At 25.8% G+C, this 21,867-nt stretch overlaps 1 protein-coding gene across 1 annotated transcript in view; it reads right to left on the bottom strand.

Annotated features, from left to right (window-relative positions):
* The window catches only part of LOC129607886 (protein amalgam-like), a 105,523-nt gene extending 83,899 nt beyond the window's left edge, over positions 1–21,624 (bottom strand). Inside the window, exon 1 of the mRNA XM_055519123.1 lies at positions 21,227–21,624. The gene's annotated coding sequence lies outside the window, so the exon portion shown is untranslated. The remainder of the gene's footprint in view (positions 1–21,226) is intronic.
* Between the last annotated feature and the right edge of the window lie 243 nt (positions 21,625–21,867).

The raw sequence follows: 21,867 nt of genomic DNA, 5'->3' as shown, positions 1-21,867 counted from the left end.
TTAAAAAACAAAAATATTGTATTTTGTACAATATATGAAATTCTGTTGAGAAATAACTGTTATATTAAGTATGTAAATATATAAAATTTAATACTGTGTGATATATGAACCCAGATATAATCTACTGCATGTATTTACAAAATTTTCTACATTGACAGTCTATATTGTATGTATATAGGAAAAACCTTTAAGACAATTTAAGACAACAATACATCAATCATATGTCAAATTTTATATGGCTTTTCTACTTAAATAAAAATCAAATACGACAATCATGCCTAAAACACGCTCATTCTTCTTTCAATATCTTTTCTATTGTTTTTCTCTTTTACGGTTTATCATTATCCTTCGAGGATATTATTCTTTTATATAAAATGAATGTTTGTGGAGTAAAGGAAAAAACTGTGTTTAGCTACTATATTTTAAAATGAAATTTGTTTTTTTTTTATAATATAATATAAATTTTATTATAAATAAAATGTCTGCAACATGAAAAATTGTTGCTAATGCCTATTTAATTTTTGACAAAAAAAAAAAGGAAATTTTAGTTGGGAAATGCTAAATTTCTCAATTCTGATAACAAAAATCTAAAAAGTAACAAAATTATATGTGAAACAAATTTATTATAGTGTGTATAATGGGCAACCTTTTAAATTTTTTTGGAACAGTCGAAATAAAATGTAGAATCTTGATAAGTAAATAGCAGACTATTACGCTGATAATAACATAGCAGTTTAAACTAGATAGAATTACGATATCAGCTCTACATAAAATATAGTAAGGTTTCAGATATAAGTCAAGGAAAACCAAATCTGCGGTTCGACACTAGGAATTCATAATTTTTGTCAGTCGCCTTATTATCCACCTTGTTTTCAGTTTACTGTTTTATTATCTTTCAATATATTATAGAACAGTTAAATATTATGGTACAAGTGGAGCTCAAATTGGATAAATTTTAAAATAATGCGTAATTGGTTTCAGAAAGGTTATAAAATAATTTTTCATTCGATAATTAACTTAAAAAATCTAAAATATTTTTTAAAAACTGTTATACTTTTTGTTACTACTACGAACGCAAATTGCTATGATCCTACCTAAGTACTCGTATTTCTGATGAACTTCTTTAACAAATTTTGAGAACAATGAAATTGGAATACGTATACACCAGAAACTCTGAAAATTTACAAAAATTAACAACTTATTAAAAAACTTTACTACTGTAAAGCGAACCCGTAAAAAAGTAAATGACACTAAAAATAGAATTGGTAAAATTATTTTTCTATTCTTAATTCAATTCAAAAAAAAAAAAAGCATACGAACAAATAAAAAAAGAGAAGGGTTTTTTTTACAACGAGTAGTAAAAAAATTTTTTATAGTATAGTAAACTGTTTAACTTAAGTACTTGTATATGTTCCGTTATGTCCCGTTTACGCCGTTATCATTTATACAACATAAAAAAAAAATTGACTGCGTATTTTCATATTTGTGTGGTTTTTTGTGTCTACTATAGTATAAAATTGTTATCCTTTCATTACGGTTTTATCCAGTTTTCGTCTTTTTTCTTCTCCTCTATTATTTGCATTTTACTCTTGTAATCTTTTCATCTTTTTTGTGTTGTTGAAGAGCAAGCTAGACTGAATATCATAATATTGTTATACAAAATAAATAAAACAAAAAAAAATTCCGTTAAAGAAAACCATTGAAAAATTTCAAAGTATAAAATTGCGTAACATTTGAAAGAATTTTGATAAGTTATAATGTAATAATAAAAAAAAAATGGTAATAAAGGGTAGTCAGAGGCACAGAATAGAAGTGAAATAATTCTTTTGTTTTAGTTCAATAACCTATACCAGAAGGAGAGTTCAATAACCTACATAATATTCTACTAATAATAGAGTTAATAATGTTAATGTGAACATGGTGACAACCGCCCTAAACATCACCCAAATTGTAGTAACCTAAGTTAAGTCAATCCCCGGTTTATTGAAGCATTCTAATAAGTAATCGTGATTATTGTTGTTGTTATAGTTAGGTAAATGTGCAAAGTACATATACGTTGCATTATGTCACGTGACCTCACGTTGCGTCACGTTACGCCACTTCACGTCACGTCAAGTTACACATAGCTTTAGATGCAGCTATTCGTAACATAACGTAACGGTCCAATAAAATTTTGCAATAAGTACTTAAGAAATGGTAAAATAGCTCAATTTTATAGCTAGGTAAGGTTAATTTGTATTGACAATACCCCTCCATTTCTGCAAATACGAAAAACGTTTAACGAAAATCGAATTACATAGAAAGGGTTCTGGTTTAGAAATTGTGACTGGTTTTATGAATAAATTGTTATTGGCATTTTAGTAGGCTGAAATCTCACATTATATCATTCCGGAGCTATTCTCCCACATCATTTCATTCGCGATCGGTACGTAATCCGTCAACAAAATCGTCTGGTAACGCTACTTTTTCGCTAGGATAACAAAAATAAAATTATTTTTTAAGAAATTGTATAATAGATAAAAGATATCTTGTTTTTTTTTGTAATATAACTAAAAACTCTTTAATAAAGTTGTGGTATAAAATGGCGGATATTATTATAACATAAAATTGAAGACAAAAAGAAAACAAATAAACTTTAGTACAAAAAAAAAATATATATTTTATAATTTAAGAAGATGTCACTTAAAAAAATGTAAAAATATCAAAGGATAGAAAAGGATATAGAAAATAATGTGGCATTATTCTATTCGCATCGTAAATGCTATAAATTTAATCATATTCAAAAACGTCTTTTAATCTTTTCACCCAAAAAAAAAATTTGCTATTGAACAAACATAATTTTTTTTATCCTTGTTCATTTGTACGCTTCTATATTCAATTTATTACTAAATAGCTCTTACAAAATAGATTGTTTTGTTTAATGAGGATTATAAAAAGTAATTGTAACGAGCAAATCGTATACATTAAAATTATTGGAATTAAATTTCTAATTTGATTGACCTTCCATTTGCAAAGATGGCCGTAAGCCGATTATTGTGAATGAAAATAAAAATATTCAATTTATAATTTTTATAATATTTTAATGTTAACAATGAAAATATTACGATCAAGATGAGTGGAATATTGTAATCGTAAAATAAAGTGAAATTGGTATAATTAAATTTTGTTATTGGTCGTATAACAATTGACTTAATAAAAACAAAAGAAAAAAAAATGAATAAAATATAAAAAATTATGACACTCTTGAATTGTGCAGTTGAAGCGACGGCTCTTTTTGTTGGGGTAAAATTCTTTTTTCAATTAAAATCTGCAATAAGATAAAAAATATTCATATTACAGCCAAAAATAATTGATTAGTTTTAATATTCTTGGCTTATATATTCTCTTGCTATCAGGTTATTCTTGCTATTTCATTCATTAACTGGTTTGTTTTTCTTACAGACATTTACAAATTGTTAAACATTCTAAAAAAGTTTGCTTCCAAGTCATAATCCCGTGTCATGTGGCAAAGATGAATAGAATACAGGAGTCTTGTATTATGATATTCTGCATTTTTCAGCCTTTATTAAATTATATTGGCGAAAATAAAAGTACTTAAGATGCTGCAGTTCTAAAAGGATTCAGAGTTGCTACAGTTTAAAACGTAGAGAGTGACTACGTAAAAACAAAATGAAGGTAATTTTAGAAAATGTTTTTCCAAACAGTTTCTTAATGAAAGTAGGAAAAATACCGATACGCTCTTTCAGAGTGAAAAGTCACATATGTTTTTGAGGAACAATAACAAAATATTAATCATCTCTTCCTTTTATTTTATTGGTCTATAATTTTATTAGTTGTATAAATACGTGCATTGCCTCCCGGAATATAAATTTAATTTAATACACGTGCATAATTTCAACTTACCTTTCAAACCGGAATTTCTAATTTATTACAACAATTTCAAGTGGCGTCTTTTTCACAAGGGAGAAATTAACGAAATTAAATTTTTCTTATTGCATTTAATTTTGAAATGCATCTGAGGCTCATGCCTAGTTGATTGTCTGCTTTCTAAGTGATTTCAAGCATAAATTCTCGGTTCTAAATGTTTAATGTGTAATAAGAAAATTTACTATAAAATTATTTTAAATCATGGAAACAATAAACTTTGTTTAAAAGTATATATAAGATGTAGAATTCAGTAGAATTGCACTCGTTCGAAGATGACTCCACATTCGGTTGATATTGAAAATCCATTGTGTTCATAAATACACTAAATGTTTAATCAGACAAAGCTCGTATAAGACATCAATTAGGATGAACTTACACTTATTTATTTCACCAAATATCTATAGTAAAACTTTAATTTCACGTGCTCTTGCTATTAATAATTCAGTTTAATCAGCCATTGAGAATTTCAAAGAATATTAATGAATTAAAATTATTTTATAAAAAGAAAATCGAAAGTCATGCCTCACTACCGTATACTATTGAAAAATTTATTCAATTTAAAATTGCTATATCTTCAAGAACCATTCTTCTATATCTGGTATATGTACATATAGATCACAAAATTTAAGGACAATTAAGAGGAAATTTAAATACATTTCTACTATCTACGTTGTATTTAGACTAGAGAGCAAGTATGTGACTTCCTACAGGATATATAAGTATGTGTACTTAATTTTTTAACATCTATATTTTTTGGGAAAAATTCAAAGCATGAAAAAACGTCACGTAATTGTGTCGAGTACAAAAAATATATTGACATTAATTTCTTTTATTGAAAGCAACAAGCTTTTCATCCAAAAAAACAAAAAAAAAAATTCACCAAAGTTAGGTAGTCAGGTAGCAATAACATCGATTCCGGAACTTTTATGTTTCTGGAAATGTTCTATATAGCATAAAAATTTCAAAAAATAGAATTGTGAGTATTGTATTTCATAAATGAAAGAGAATACAACAACAAAAATTGAAAAAATTATTTTTACCGATATTCGATAAAATTAAAAGTTTATTGATACTTAAATTTCGTGAATTTTATTAAAAAAACACAATTTGTTTCTCGCACATTAGAAAAATTCGAAAAAAAACTACGATGTCTATTGCTTTCCTCCTAAAAGTATGCAATAACTGTGAGAAATTTTGGTGTATTTTTGCCGACCGCATTGCATACAGTAAGGAAGGTAATTTTTAATAACAATAATTTGAGCAAAAAGATATTCTTACCAGTTCATTCAAAATGTGCTACTTTATAAACTGTTCATTTGGTCTGAATTTATTTATTTTAATTTGCAAGCCTAAGTACAGGCTGTTCAAAAAATTTCATTTAATTTTTGATAGCTTTGTGAATTATTGAATGTTCTAATACGTTCTTTATAAAATCTTGGTCATAAATAAATAAAAAGATTTTCTTTAAAATCCAGTTAAAAGAGATAGTTAACATTATTATTGGAAGTTATTTGCGATAATTAATTCTAGTATATTATTGTATCACTTTTGGCGCAAGTTTTGCAGAAAAATATCCAAAGTAATTGTGTTTGCAAAATGACAAAATTATGCGAAAACTAAAATTGACTGTTAGGACTTCATTGAATAATTTTAATACTCGTACCCCTGTAAATTTTCAATTTTAAATCTCAATAAATTTTTTTAATAAACTTTTAATTTATATTCGTTTGACATTTAATTTATAGACGTATGACATGTTCACATATTTTTCTTAAAAAAATTTCAAAATCTCTTTTACTATACCAAAATGAAATTTGAGAAATTTTAATACAATGATTTTATTTTTCTTTTCTTATCTGTAAGAACGAATATTGGAAGGGTATTATAAATTTAACAGCTAAGATATAAACATTTGAGATATAGATTTAAATATGTTAATATTTTTGGTCAGGATCCATAAAGTTACAAATATTTAATTTTCGTATTCAAATGAATAAACTATCTGGACCATTATATCAAAATTCCATTAAAATTTTATTCCAGTTGTATAAGATCTAACAAGAGGTGGTAAATAATATTGTCATGATAAACCTATAATGGCAATGTGTATGTATGTGCAAAATTGGTCGTACAAAAAATTATTTCATAGGACAATTAAATTGTTAGCAATGTTTTCTTTTGTTTTACTGTCGCAATAGCTTTTAAAAAAACCATTTGTGCCAGCATCACAGAGTTGACAAATTCAACTCTTTTTTTTCTCGTTTCATTTTTTAATATATGACAAAGTATTAAAATTTTTTTTTTGTTATAATTAATTTTAAATAATCCCGTATGAGTATCATATTACAAATTATACAAGAAAATCATTCATTAAGGTTTTCCCAACATTAGAATATAAAAAGGAAAATGAACTCAAACAAAAAAACAAATGAAAAAGGCAAATGAACCATAAATCTTTATTGAAAAGAAAAAATATAGATTACATGAATTGTATTTTGAATTTAGACCTATATAAAATTAATAAAAAAATATTCTTTAGCATTATTTCGAAGCTACCTACCTAATTTTGTTAAAATAAAATTACAAAACGAAAATAAAACCTCCTATTTGAATAATCATGTTACAAGTCATACAGAATTCCATTTCATCTAAAAAACAAAGAAATATGAAGAGAAAATTCTAGACTTATTTTGTTGCCTAAAGCGTTGCCATTCAAAAAAGATAAAAATTAAGGAAAAAATATGAGCAAAGGAAAAAAAAAAACAAAAAAACTTTCTTACACACAAAATCTAATTTTAAAGCTTAAGGATTTTTCTTCCGTAAATTTTTCTTCCACACTTAAATTTTAAAGAAAATAAAGAATTTTCCTTGTAATTAATTTGATTTTCACTTGTAAATAAAATTTCAAAGATCTTTCAAATATAATAAACACAATATGAGCTACATACATACATACTTACATAAAAAATTTTCTATTTTCCAAAGACTTTTTCTTTTCTTAAGGAAATTTTAATAAATTTCATTTTGTAACAAAAAATTTACATATAAAAATTTTTTTTTAAAGTCATTTTTAGTAAGAAAAAAAATTAGACTTTTTTTTTCTCAAATTTAAAAACTTTATTTTCGAAAAATTTGAAAAATTGAAAAGCATAAAAACTTTTTTTTTTGCATCCTCATGCATGATAATCAAGAAAAAAAAATAACTTGTATGTTGAATGATTAAAGCCGGATGATTCTGGTAAATTCTTACATTGACCCACTTTAATTTTAATGCATGTGTGTGTATTTGTGTATTTAAGTGTGAAGAAACAAAAGTTTTCATATGTAGATACATGCTTAAAGTTAGTGATATAATTAAAGTTTTAAAAGAATGGCATATTAAAGTTGCATTTTCTTGTTTCGAACAAAAAACAAAAAGAAAATTTTCAACTTGCAGTGGGTACGTCACTCAGTCACTAAAATTTACAAAAATTACTCTCGACATATGAGAAACTAAAATTCTTTATTATTTTTAAAATTAAGTGGTGGTGTCCCTCTCCTTATAAGTGTTATGTTTTTGGAATTTTTTTGTCAAATATGACCAACATTTTAGAGATTAATTAAATAGAAAAGAATTCCATTTTATTCATATTTTTCTCAGTAACTTAAAAGGGGAAGACCTGCAAAATATTGTATGAAAAACTAATTCCAGGAAAATTTTATTCTGCCAAAATCCCAATGGATTTTTCGTAAATATTTTTTGAAAAAAGCGAATTTGCAATATTTTTGTTAGTTTTCCGAAAAAAAAACGGTATTATTGCTTGTATTGAAAACTTATTAAACTATCTGAACGAAGATGTGGCCAAAGCTAGACTTGCGTCGCACAAGGAAGTTAATTTCTCTCAGACGGAAAGATATCAGTGCTGTAGTATGAGTTTTGCCGGGCCATTGTCTAATTGGCAAACATACAAAGAAAATGGGCCGATCCAGAAACGATCTCCCTAGAAACTGCTTTGACAAAGAGAAAGAAGAAAACTTGTATGCTCATATCTCACGCTATTGAACTCCAAACAGAGATGTCTTGCTGCGAACTTAGCCAATGTGAAAGCTAGGGGTTTCAACCGGTTTTTCAGCAGCTCGGCCTGGCTGGAATAAAAGGTAGAAAAGAAGAGATCCGGCGGTACAATAACGACTCCGACAACCTAACCTAACCTAGCCTATTAAACTATACTAATTTCAAAAATAGACTCATAATTCCCTCTCATTTGACAAGTCTCCACAAAAGTCGGCTCACGTAGCTGTCATTGTTAATTATTATTTTTATGTGTTAATATTATTGCATCGAACGACAATACTGTGTACATTACTGTGAGAAGACGGAAGATATTGCCGAAAAACACTATAAGATCCGACTGTATTGCAATTCTTAACAAAATATTCAATATAGTCCGTCACTTTTTTATAGAACATACATATATCATGTCCACCCTGTGAGTTATAAAAATGAAAAACAATTGGACAATATAGATGGACTGAATTTTGGCAACTAGTATAATTTGTGATCTACATTACTATGAAGTATGTGTCAAGAAAAATATTAGAAAATTTTTAAATAAAATATTTCATATGATTATGTAATTTAATATTTATACATAACCTATATTTTATTTTCAAAAAAAAAAAGTTATTAAAAACAACGTTCTTTTTTATTCATAATTTTTTTTAGATTAAAAGTTGCGATTATTATTTAAATATTAACAAAAGTTAAACGACAAAACAAAAATTGTGACTTTTTCTGAAAAAATCTCAAACACAATGTCAAATGCAACACAAAAAAAACAACAAATTTTTTCCACAATAGATGAAATCGAACACAGTTTGACGTCACATTGAGGCACGTCATATTCAGGCGCAAACATACACAATAACAACTAAGAGAAAACAAAAAAGAACGCTATACCACTGATAAGCAAAAAAACATCATTCTGAAGTTTACAAAGACATTTTTTAAAATTTTATTTATTTTTAATACCCTGGACATTATATAGGATTATGTTTATGAGTATAACATACAAAACTGCTTAAAATTATTGTAACACTAAAGTACAAATGCATGAGCCTATGAGATTTTTCGAAATTAAAAAAATTGCTGAGGAATCTAATAATTTAGTTAAAATTATTTAAAATCGGCAACAATGTGACTGACACTTTTATCAAGTATTTTCATACTCTTAAACCAATATAGATGAATTTTGTAATGACACTTGAAAAATAACACGATATTTACTGTTACAATCATAACAATAATTATCTCAACGTGATAAATATTTTTAAAATTTAAATAATTAATTTTGTATTACAATCGAAACGCTTTTTTTTTCATGATTAATTCTTACCCTTGGTAATGGTTTCATTTATTTTTCTCAAAAAATTGTCCAGTTAAATTAGAAACAAGAACATTGAAAAAGCGAAAAAAAATATAATAGAAGGTCATGAAACCCTCCTCACAATCACGACATTTTCATTATAGGCATACTTTGAAATTTTAAAGAATTACTTAGCTAAAATATTTTAATTGGAATTTATTGCTACATATTAAAAAAAAGGATATCAAATGGGGCGAAAAGAGGAAATTTAGTGTTAAAAATCCAATGTTGTCAAAAACGAAAACAAAATCAAGAAAATAGGATGTAAAGTACAAAGGAAACAGAGAAACCGAACAAATCTGATTTATTATTAATGGTTTTCTCTTATATTCTTTTAAAAACCTCTCGCAAACTTTATGAGTGACATAATAGACGTCTTTTATAAAATTGCGTTTTGCCTCTTTTTCAAATATTGCCATTTAATTATTATAATGGAAAATTTTAGTGAAAAAATACAAAGATCCGTTTTAAAATTTTTTTTTTTTCAAATGTATAGAAAAATAATTATAATTCATAGAATGATTTTTTCATCATTTAACATTCATTTTGCGGCATTCACTCAAAAAAATTTTTTATCTCAAGGCTATTTTTAATAATTATTATACAAGCATTAATGTGACTTGCTTGTGTATTGTGTTGCATGTATATCTAATCTATGATACTACAAAGTGTTTTTATTTTTTTTCTCTGTTCATTGCATATTTATAGGATAATATACAATTTTTATCATGTTCATGAAATAAGCGATGTGATAATTAAATGATATGCTAATTAAATATTTGTATATACACACATACATATTGTTTATTATGTGTGTATATACTTAAGCTTTTATTTCAAATGGTTGTCAGTGTCAGTCAAAATAATTTTATTATTTCACATCCTGTCACATGGTGATTCTGATGATTTAATTAAGTCCATATACTATAATAATAATGAAATAATTAAATAATAAATCACATGTAATTACTTTATATTTGTATAGTATAACAAATTTGTAACAAAAAAAAAATTATAAAAAATATTTTGAATAATTTTTTAATAAATCATTCTCTAATTTTTTTCTCACGACGAAATTGAATTTTTTATAGTAAAATTTTTAAATCCGAAAACTTTTGTTATTAATTTAAATGGCGATTATGTTGCAATAGATTAGTAAATTTTTTAGCAGTTTTTGATTTTAAGCGATCTTATTGTTTCAATCAAGTTTGTGTTACATTATGATTTCTCATTAGTGTATGGAGGATAGTTAAGACTATTTTTCGGGCACTTACTTCCGACGTGGTAGCATCAAATCTAATTATGAAATGAGTTGATGTCCCCGGGGCTTTGGTTAAGTACAACAGTTTGACGCTAATATGGGACGCGAGAGTATCAAGAAATTGAAGGAAACGAGAGAGCTGATGAGTTAGCTCGTAAGGGGGTGGCGATATCATTTTTCAAGCGTGAGCCTTGCTGTGGAGTGCGGACGACAGCGATACTTCAAGCCCTTAAAGACGACCGAAATGATGGCACCTAGTAATGGTTCGTTCCAAGAAGTTTATGAAGCGAGAGAAGGAGCTGATCTCACTGTGTAGTCCAAACTTGAGACTGGTGAATAGAGTGCTCACTGAACATTGTCTCTGCATGATTTACCTGAAAAAAAATGGGCAAGGTTAAAAGTCAATATTAACTGTGCCGTCTCTGCTCTTAACAGGATAAGGTAAAGTATTTTCTGTAATAGTTTGAAAATGTGTCCCGATTAATGCTAGGCGGGACTTTCTGAATCAAATTAAGAATTCAAACTAGAAGAGCCTTTTTGTATTAGTGACATTTTCTTATAAAACACTATTGCTACTCACTCCAGGGTATAGATATGTGTGGAATTGTAATGACAGGGCAATAATAAATGTCCCGCAAATTTCTAACAATTAGGCAACCAAATGTTAAGTCATAAAGTTTGTGTAAAATATGTTATTTTAGAAAAATACATAGACTATCTGTTATATGTATGTAGTATATAAAATTGTTTTTTAATAAAAAAAAAATTAAAACATTATTTAAATCAAAACTTTTACAAATTTATAAGTAGGTCGTTCCATATTTTGATTTTATTTACATACGCACTAGAGACAGGTTACAATCAAAGAAAGATTGTCAAAGATTTTAAAATATAATTTCAAATAATTTTATCAAAGGATAATAATTATGATTATCTCAAGTTATTATAAAAGGAAATGAAGGTAATTATACATTTAATAGGAAAATATACTATAGGCTTTATACAAAGACAAGGTCAATGAAAATAAAAAATTTTTAAGAACTTTTTCATTTTATTTTTCTGTGGCATATGCTACACAAAACTTGATTACAAAGAACTCAGTGATGTTATAATATTTTATAAATATTGTCAAATGAAATTTTAAATTTTAAAATAATAAAAAAAAAATAATTAATTATTATTGCAATTGCATATGCTATAAAGTATACTTATTCTTTTTAACATTTCAAGTATGTTGATATCAAAAAATTTTACTACATTTTGTTTTTTTAAGGATTTCGAGAACAAAAAGAAAATTTTGTATGATTTTCAAGTTGAAAGTCAAGGATTCTTTTCCGTTTTTTATTTTTCCTTTTAAAAATATTATCCTTGGCTATAATTTTTTTATAGCATTATAATTTAAGAATAATACTCAGAAGTAGTTTTTAACTAGTTTTATAAATTAAAATTATTATCTAACTTTCAAGAGCTAGTTTTTTACTACAAGTTGACTATGTTGATGTGTTCGTATAACAGTTTTATATATGAGTGAATGAAATATAAAAAAATTCTAAATAACAAGTTTTAAAAAACAAGAATGCAGATGTGTGTGGTTTATTAAGACAGTGTTCATAAAAATTTCTTAAGAATCTTAAAACAAATCACAAAAATTGTTTATAAATTTTATTGAAAAACTTTTAAATTAAAAGCTCATAAAAATAGTTAAAATATTTTTCACATATATACAGGGTGTTTCGCATAAGGTGGCAAAAATTTCAAGAATAATTGTTTGATCAATTTTTAGCAAAACATTGTATGAGTGGCTACAGCCTGTAGAGCTAGGAAAGGAGTATATATAAGAAAATAAATCGTCTGTAAAATAGCCCAATGATGTTTACTCCATTTCGGATGTCTATATCGGATCCGAAGTTATGAGTATTTATTAGAGGCATGAAAATCTGGTATCTTTTTTTCAACAGTACAGTAGCTCGAAAACGAGTATACCTTTTCAAAGAAAATACAATTTATTTTTACTGAATATTAACAGAAAGAAATAAAATGAAGCAACCTTTTCTATATAACGATCAAAATGAATCAATTTTCAAAATTAAGAGAAAAAAAAAATATCTATGATTTTTCATTTCTCTTGTGCCCTTTTAAATTCAATATTACATTAAAATCATCATTATAAAATTCAATGTGGTCAAGTTATAAGAGTTTGAAATATGGACGCGATTTTAAATATTTTACATAATGTATATATAGACACAGTATACACATTAAACGGCAATATAAATATTATTGTATAAAGCAATAAATCAGTGTTTCATAAACATTTATCTCTATTATGTAAATTATAGTACACCTTCTATAACATACCATCATGTCATTGTTAAAATCGTGATTAAACCTGTAATTTTGTAGTCTACTTAGTTGATAGTATTTTATTCTGATCAGAAATCGGTTCATTATTAAATCACGTGGTTTACCAATCCAAATTAGCGGCTTTTTTACATTTGCTGTCCTAAATTACATTTTATTAATTGAGATTTTTCCAACATTTTTCTGCAGATTTCAAATATATTTTGCGTTTTATAGGAAACCATTCTTGAAAAAATAAATAAATACCCTTAACATTGTTAACATTTGAAACTTGCTACTGTTCCCTATTATATTGTGATTTTTTATTAAAAAAATAAAGTTTGCGAAACACTGCTATCCAATTAAAATTTGTGTATTTTTGTGGTTTCCTTTTGAAATTTATATGGTTTATTGAATACAAGAATAAATTTTATCAATTTAATGCTTCAAAAACATCTTTTAATTATTCTAGCAATATTCACAAGCCTATATGCAATGACATTATATTAAGAGGTTGACATTTTATAAATATTATCATATTAACCACAGAGGGATATTATGCAAATTTTCAATATGGACGCTATTATATACCATATAAAGTTATATATGTATATTATGTATATTATAGTAATTGTATTTGAGTTAATGAAGTAAAGGAAGTAATTAACTTTTATTATACAAATTAAGATTACAGGAAAAAAAATAAAAATAAAATAAATATGCACAGAAATTTTGTATTTCAAGAATTATTTTATCACGTATTCGATATTTTGATATACGGGAAACCGCGAAATATTTTTTAATTTAACCTATCTGTTATAGATTACCATTAAATTTAAAAAATATTTTTTAACATCGATATTACTTTTATTACATTTGTTATACAATAATTTATGGAATTGAAGGAAATGGTTATTTGGTTAACCGTACTGATCGAAAATCATATTGGATATCAAAACTTTTAATAGCTTACCATCATTAATAAAATTTCAATAAAGTCACTTGAAAGGGCAGAAAGAAATTAGTAATGATTGTGGGATTTGAAAAATTCAAAACTGTATTTATTATGATATTGCAAGTGTGGGTAACTATAGTTGTCTGCGAAAAATAATATGTCAAATATCACATGACCCGGGAAGGAACTAAAACAAAAACAGATACTCACACTTTGAGATGATAAGGGAATATCATCGGTATATTAAGGAGTGACTAAAGTGGAGCCGTAAAAGAAAGCTATAAATTGGTTAACTGTGAGCCGATAAGAAAAATTGGAGCGTTGCATTTGAGGTATAGTATGTTACATATATATTTGAAAGAATATTTTTATATTTTTTAACATTTGGTAATCTTTGTAGATTGTAGATTTGTACAACAATGCACCGCGATCTTATATAAAGATCCGTCGTGCGCACCCACTCCCTTCTGTGCGCGGCATATTCTATAACAGATGCTCGAGATCCATCCTCCTGACAACCGTAAGCAACTTGTGAGATCCGGAATACCGCAACTCTGCCACCTTAAGAGCAAAGACCCCAGTTTTTCTCTTCTCCTATGAGCAAGAACTTTACACTCTCCACGAAGGTGTATTTCGGTTTCCCTATCCTTCCCAAATAATTAGGAAAAACATTTTCCATGCTCAGCCAACTGAGGTATCGCTTAAGTCTGCCGCGACTCGACAAGACCCCGGTGAGAATTCTCACCTGATTCTTGCCCATATGTTTAATTCTTTTAAATCAATTCTTGTCATAATCTCACAGGAGCTCCTTGCCTACCATAGTCGTAAGACTCCTCTGACCGCTTTCTTTCTCATTCCTTTCTTAGTTCCCAAAATCCCAACGAATAGTATGTGATCCGATTCAGCAGAAGGATTCCGGCCCAAGAAGAGGTGTGCTTGCTCCCATTCTCCACAATGCATCATCGTCGCACTGGTAGTCCATATACTATTTCTTGTAATATTATGTTAAAAGCGTAAATATTGATCTCATAACATTGAAACTGCCTATGTATCATCAGACCGGGGTCTGATATGTTCGACACCCTAAAGGGGAAATAAAACACGTAATAGAAAAAAATTGACTAACATTTCTGTTTTTTAAAATTTAGTGCTTTTTTTCAGCTTTTAATGGCACCTCTGTTATGTGGCACTCGTTGCAAATGCTAATGCGGTGCTGTGTACCATACGCTTTGAAACTTTAATACCTTTGAAACTTAGATCATTTTCATTTTCTAATATTTATCTTTTGAAATTAAAATTACAATTTATTAATGTACAAAATTCGGTTACAAAAATATTGCTACCTACATGCATACTTTGAGGCGTAAGCATTTTATATAAATTTAAACTTCTTTTGAATTTCTTTCCTTTAAAAATTCTCTTTTATTGTATAAAGAAATAGAATGAAAGCTAAAAGGAATAAAAAGGGAAAATATACAATTAAATATTAAGTATAATATTTATTAGTTATAACCTTTTTTTAAACCAGCATATTATCCTTTTTCTTTTATTTAAAATTAGAGTAAGAAATAGTATTCCTTTGTTTTCTAGTTCATTTGAACTCAAACAATCACGAAATATTTCATACAAAAAAGGAATTAATAAGAAGAATTGTACTTTTATTCATTTAAATGGCATAGAAACTATAGAGCTATTGATTTACTATGGGAAAATATTATTTAAACAAAAAATGGAAAAAAAGAGAAATGATTTTCTTAATTAAAAAAATAGAAAATTTATTTATTGCCCTAGATTCTGAAGAAAATATCATCCAACTTAACCTATTTTAAATAAAATGAAGTACCGCAATAAAAAAGTTTCTTAATAAATTGATAATTTTTAATAATGTTTGCATTATATAAAGGACCATGGATGAAAATAGTTGTTGAAAGTTGTAGTAATCTCTTATTTGGCTTATAACAAAAAGGGGAATCCATAAAGAATATTGATTTATACATGTTAAGTGCAAAATTGTGTGGGATTTTCTAGGAATTTATGAATAATTTTAAACTCCCAAAGAATATTAAAACTGTAAATAACAAAATATAAATGCTCCCCTAACTAAATCATTTACGAATATCTATTCAATAAATTATTAAGTAGTTGGTGAGATTCAAACTTCTATAAATGCTAGATCCCAATGATTATCAATTAAAGAATTTCTTGCTTTAATTAAATTCATTTTGTTGAGGATTTTTTGTAAAGTAGTTCATGGAGTTTCTAATAATGCCTCTTATAGAAATTTATTCTAGGTATACTTATTTTAGAAGAGCAATTTTTATTTAATTCAAATTAAAAATCCTGCGAAATTTGAATTTTTTTTAATTACTTAGCTATTCCGACTTTATTTCTTTCCAACTCCGAAACATTATGAACATTTTTAAATATGTGGAGCTTGGTAAATGAAGTAAAAAAATTATCCCTTTTAATTGAAAATATTCAAAATTCTAAACTGATTGCAAAATTGCACGGTGATTATGCATGACGCATTTCATGCAACTTATTCATATTTCATTCTTTGGTATTCTTATAGATTATAAAAACATTTGACTTTTAATATTTTCCATTGTTTCGGAATTTTATTAAATTTAGCTGTAAAACTATACGAAATTTTCTACAAATTGAATTTTCATTAAAATTTCCATAATATTATTTAGACATTCCAATTTTTTCTTCTTCTTTTTATTACGATGTATTAGACTTGAATTCTTTGAAACTTTTTTGAAAATTTTTGCATCAAATATAAGTAAAAGTTTTTAATAGAATTTTAAAATTTAATTAAATTACATGGTGCTAATAGTGACATAAAATTAAAAGCAAATACCAGAAACATTTTACAAAAACTAGAAATATTTTGATACAACTTTATAATTTACATACACACATACCATATACAATATGTACATATTATACAAAGGAGTTTTGTGGTGTGAGAATAAAATCTCCTTTTTGTGATGTTAAAATTTAACAATGTGAGTCTTAAATGAATTTATTGAAATTTCAAAATAAGTGTACACTTATATGGTCTTAAGACAGAAAAAGAAAATTTTCTACATAAATGCATTTCGATTCTGATTTATATTACAAACTTATTTAATATTATTCTGACGATTACAGATGGCCTGCATCAACGAAAACATGTGAAATAGAAGAAATTGGGAATTTTTCTAAAAATTTTATTAATTGAGTTTTCAATTTTTCTGTTCACATATACCGAAATTGTATTTCTGAATATCAATCTCTAAAATTAGAATCCATAAACCCTCGAACATGTTTCTATTGCAAAAAAACTCCTCTATTTCTATATTCTAGCGAATCTCCCGATTTTGAATAAATTAATTTTACTTTGCCAAGTCATTTATACATCGAAATTATTATTCTAACTAGTAAAACTTTCATTATTTGAGAATAAAAAATTTTGATCCTGTTTAATAAAAAACGATCTAAGTAATAATGGTTTCAGTAACTGCCATAAGGCTTAGCACATGATTTGTATGTAAAACCGAATCCAATTTTACGCCAATCATCCAAAGAAATCTTATTACTCATACAATTTCTGGAATTATCCTTTCAACCTGCACAGCACAGTATATTTCTATAACAATATTATTCATAATTTTATAATTAATTTTTGTGAACTGCAATTTCATTTTAAAACCAGTTCGAATAATTTTAGAAGATTGTTTAACATCTAAAATAATTAGACCTCATTAAAATTTTGACAAAATTTTCTGGCAACATTTTCAAAAAATTACTTTCAATTCTTAATAAATATTATTTTAGAGTAAAATGGGTGTAAGATTTATTCGGGAAAATTTATTTTTGTACAATGACTTAAATAATGACAATGTCTAAATTTTAATGAATTCTTGGTAAAAACTACATAAACCTTACATTACCTAAATAAAAAAAAAAAATTCCATTGAAAATAAAAATGTTGCCAAAAGGAAAATTTTATGAAGCTGTATGCAAATATCACAGAAAACTAAATGCGGTAAAGTAAATTTAGTGGAAGAAAAATTTGTGAAAAATTTTTCATTTTATAAATTTCAAAAATTTTTTTTAATAAAAAATTATATTGAAGTATTATAAATTTTTTTTATGCATATTCACTCATGCAATTTATATTTTAATTAATTTTAGCTTAAAGCGCCAAACACAGTAATTATATTGTGAGAATTTATACAAACTCTTTGAATTCAAGCTCTTAATTAAAATGTATAACTGATTATTTTCCGTGTAATACTTGTTTATGTGTAATATGTTTCAATTGGTTTATTTATAAGTAACTCATTTAGACTCTTAAAATTCAGGGTAAACGGAGGTATGGGATCGGAATCAAGAAAACTAAGTGTTAAAGTAGAAATCGGCATTTTAATCGAATTCAAATTTAGGTAACAATTGAGGTTGAGGTCGGAAGTGAAAAATTTTTATTATTGACATCGTAGATTTTAGATGATAAGTTTGATTAGCCCTAAAATGGCCAAGCTTTTATTGGAGATCTACGGCAGGCTTGTCACCTATACCTAGTTAACTCTATGACGCTATGGAACTAAGGCATGACTTCATGCACTACCCCTATACTCCTCCTAAGAGTGAAAAAGGAAAAAAAAAATGGTATTTGAGATTAATTAGACAATTATGTTAGCATAATAATAGCAATCAAATTTATGTAACCATGACAAATTATTACTATGGATATAAAAAATTCATTACAACACTACAGTCTCATATACAGCATTTTATACTTTACGTACAATGAAATTAGTACAATAAACATTATATAGAATAAAAATAAGAATAATATGACGCCTTCATTGGCAACATGAAAATTTCATATTTTCGTGAATTGCATAATTGCTATGAAAAATCCTAATTATTCTGACATACTGACACATCAGTTCAATCTTATTCGTTCATAAATTTGATTTTATTAAACGCAGAACGAAATATTATTCCAACAAAGTTACAAAACGAATTTTGATGGCTATAAGCCAAGCATTTAAAAATAATTTCCTTCTACAATTTAAATTTTTGTATTTAAAATTTTCAAATGTAATATTTTTTCCTGATAATTAGAGAGGAAATATAAAAATAACTCTTAATTTAATTTCAATATCTATATAGATAATTCAATACTAGTTACATATTATTGTGTATATGTTTATATATTATATATCAGTATGTTTGGTGTTAGTTATAATTGTAAAATACAGAAAAAAAATATAAAATAAAATATTATAATATGAAAATATCATTTAACCTCAATTCGCAATTTCAAATTTCAATCAATGTATATCCTGTACTTCAATCAAATTTAATTAAATTCAAACTGAAAATAATTAGAAAAATGCTGTAAAGATTTAGAAAAAAATGGAAACAAAAATAATTTTAAAGGTAAAAAAAAAATTATGAAATTCTGTGGGAAAAATAAGTGGAATTTATATTAAAAATTGATTTTCGCTAAATTTAATATCAATAGTCTTATGCTATATTAAAAATAATAAAGAAGAAGAAGAAAAAAATAAAAACAAAAATGTGAAGAATTTTCCCTAATGATCTAGATTTTAATTTTGAAATCAGAATAAATGAAAATTAATGAAAATTTAGGTATATGTAGGCGTATACAGTGCGAGTATGAATTACAAAAAGCTTTTCAATGAAATTTTAAAAATACAACAATATTTTCTCATATAATCAAATTATGTAGGTAACTGAACCTCTTAAAATTTAATATATTTATATTTTTGACAGGTTTTTAAAACAGTTTTGGGTTATAATTCTTTGAATTTAATGATTTAATTGGAAATTTGCCTATATACATTTGAGTTCTAATTTAAGATTCAAATGTGATATGAAGTGGTAAGAGTGGGAAACTGTAAAGAAATTACTTAACATTCGGAAAGGAGGGGGGGGGTGGGGGTGTAGCAAACTATTATTTATGTAATTTCTCTCTTTCTGAAACATGATTACTTAGATAACATTCTGATAAAGTTAATATAATATTAAAAAAATCTTATTGAAATCAATCCATATTATAAATATTTACAGCTTTTAGATTACTATATAGTTCATTTACTAAGAGAAATTTCAATTCCTTGCAATATTATTAAACAAATTTTTTACAGAAAACATTCTTTTAAAAACGTGCAATTGCCGAATGAATGCAAGTAGTCATAGTTTGATTTGAAAGCCGAAACAGTGTATAATCCAGTTTTAAAATAGGCGAAAATCCATGAAAATAAAAAGAGCAATTGAGATCAAACTAAAGTCTAGTCAAAAATTTAATAAATAAATTTCCCTTAAAAATCGAATTCTATATAATTTATTTGAATCTTAAATTACAATATATTGTGTTATTTGAGTTAAAGGAATGGGTGCCCGGAAATTTAAAGTTTTATAAATTTCATAGGAATAATAATTATGAAGAGAAGGAGGTAGAAAAAAATATTATTCCAGTAGTTTATCTTATATCTGTATTAACCATTAAAATTTGATACTCATACGGGTTGGCACATAAGAGAAAAATTACTTAAAGAATGGCTGAAAACCGGTTTTGCGTAGTCACTCACTTCAAAATCGGTTTTGACAATCTGATACATTAGCTCTTATTCTGTATTATTTTTATCATCCCACGTTTGAAGAATGAACAAATTGTCGTTCTGTCAAACAACATAAGTTTGGAAATTCATTTTTACGATTTTGAAAACTTTTCCAATACAAATAATGTTCTCACGAATATAAACTTGAACTTCGTTTCAGCTTGCTCCCTCGAAATATGTCAAAGTTCTTGAAAATATTCTTCGCCTATTTTGGAGTATAACCTGACAGAATGAAACGAATAAAGTCAATAATGCAAATATGGTAAAATGCAATGCGGGAATATTTTTTCTAAAATATTTCAATTTTAGATCAAAATTTAATTATAGTGTTGGATTTTTTAAAAAAACTTAATCCCTAATAAAATTAAATATTAAAATAATAAATTTTTTTTTAATACGTATTATTAGAGATTAGAAAAAAAACGCAAGAACAATAAAATTTAACAGGCAAAACTGTTTTACATTATTCAATATGAAAAATACTTTATAGATAGGTACATAGCCTGAAGGTTGTTTATTATCCGCACAATGTTTACAACACAACTATAATCTATGAGAACATAAAACGAATAAGTGCCTAAGTATATGCAATATTATCATAATGTATATAAATAATAATATTGTGCTTAAAATATATTTATAAAAAAACGTTTTTATTAAAAAGCAATTATAATTTATTTTTATATTTTATATTTACCTTTATATTTTTTATATGTACTATTGGATTTATGTATATGTACATTTATATACATAATACATAATATAAATAAAATATGGAAAAAAAATGCTTAAATTTTATTTATAAATATGCAAATTTTTTTATTTTATTTGCGATCCCTGTTGTGGCTGGTACAACAAATCCTTGAGTTTTTTTTCTGTTGTGTTTTTTTTTTTTGTATTTATTTCGAATTTTATACACTTTGTAGTGTTGTATATGAGAATATAGTATGTATATAGGTTTTTATTATCTTAATTTTCATATATTTTATTTATGTATTTATTTATATGAATTTATATTTTAAATGATTTATAATATTATTGTAAATATTTAGAAAATTTAAAAATAAAAGAAGGATTTTGTTTTGTTGTATTATTATAAGTGTTGTTTTATTGGTGTATTTATTATGTATTTGTTATGTTATTTAATTAATCATTATTATAAACTATAATAATTCTCTAAATTATTTTAATATTATAATTATATAAAATTCATGTATATATTTGAATATTTATAAGAATAATTTTTAGACTCACATTTATTATTATACAAATTTGTATTACACTTAAATTTAATTATAATATAGTTACGTATTTATTTATTATTAGTACAGTTGTTAT

Source organism: Condylostylus longicornis, unplaced genomic scaffold (assembly GCF_029603195.1).
Source record: "Condylostylus longicornis isolate FDR11 unplaced genomic scaffold, ASM2960319v2 ptg000030l, whole genome shotgun sequence".
Classification (NCBI taxonomy): domain Eukaryota; kingdom Metazoa; phylum Arthropoda; class Insecta; order Diptera; family Dolichopodidae; genus Condylostylus; species Condylostylus longicornis.
This window is presented reverse-complemented; position numbering and strand designations above follow the sequence as displayed.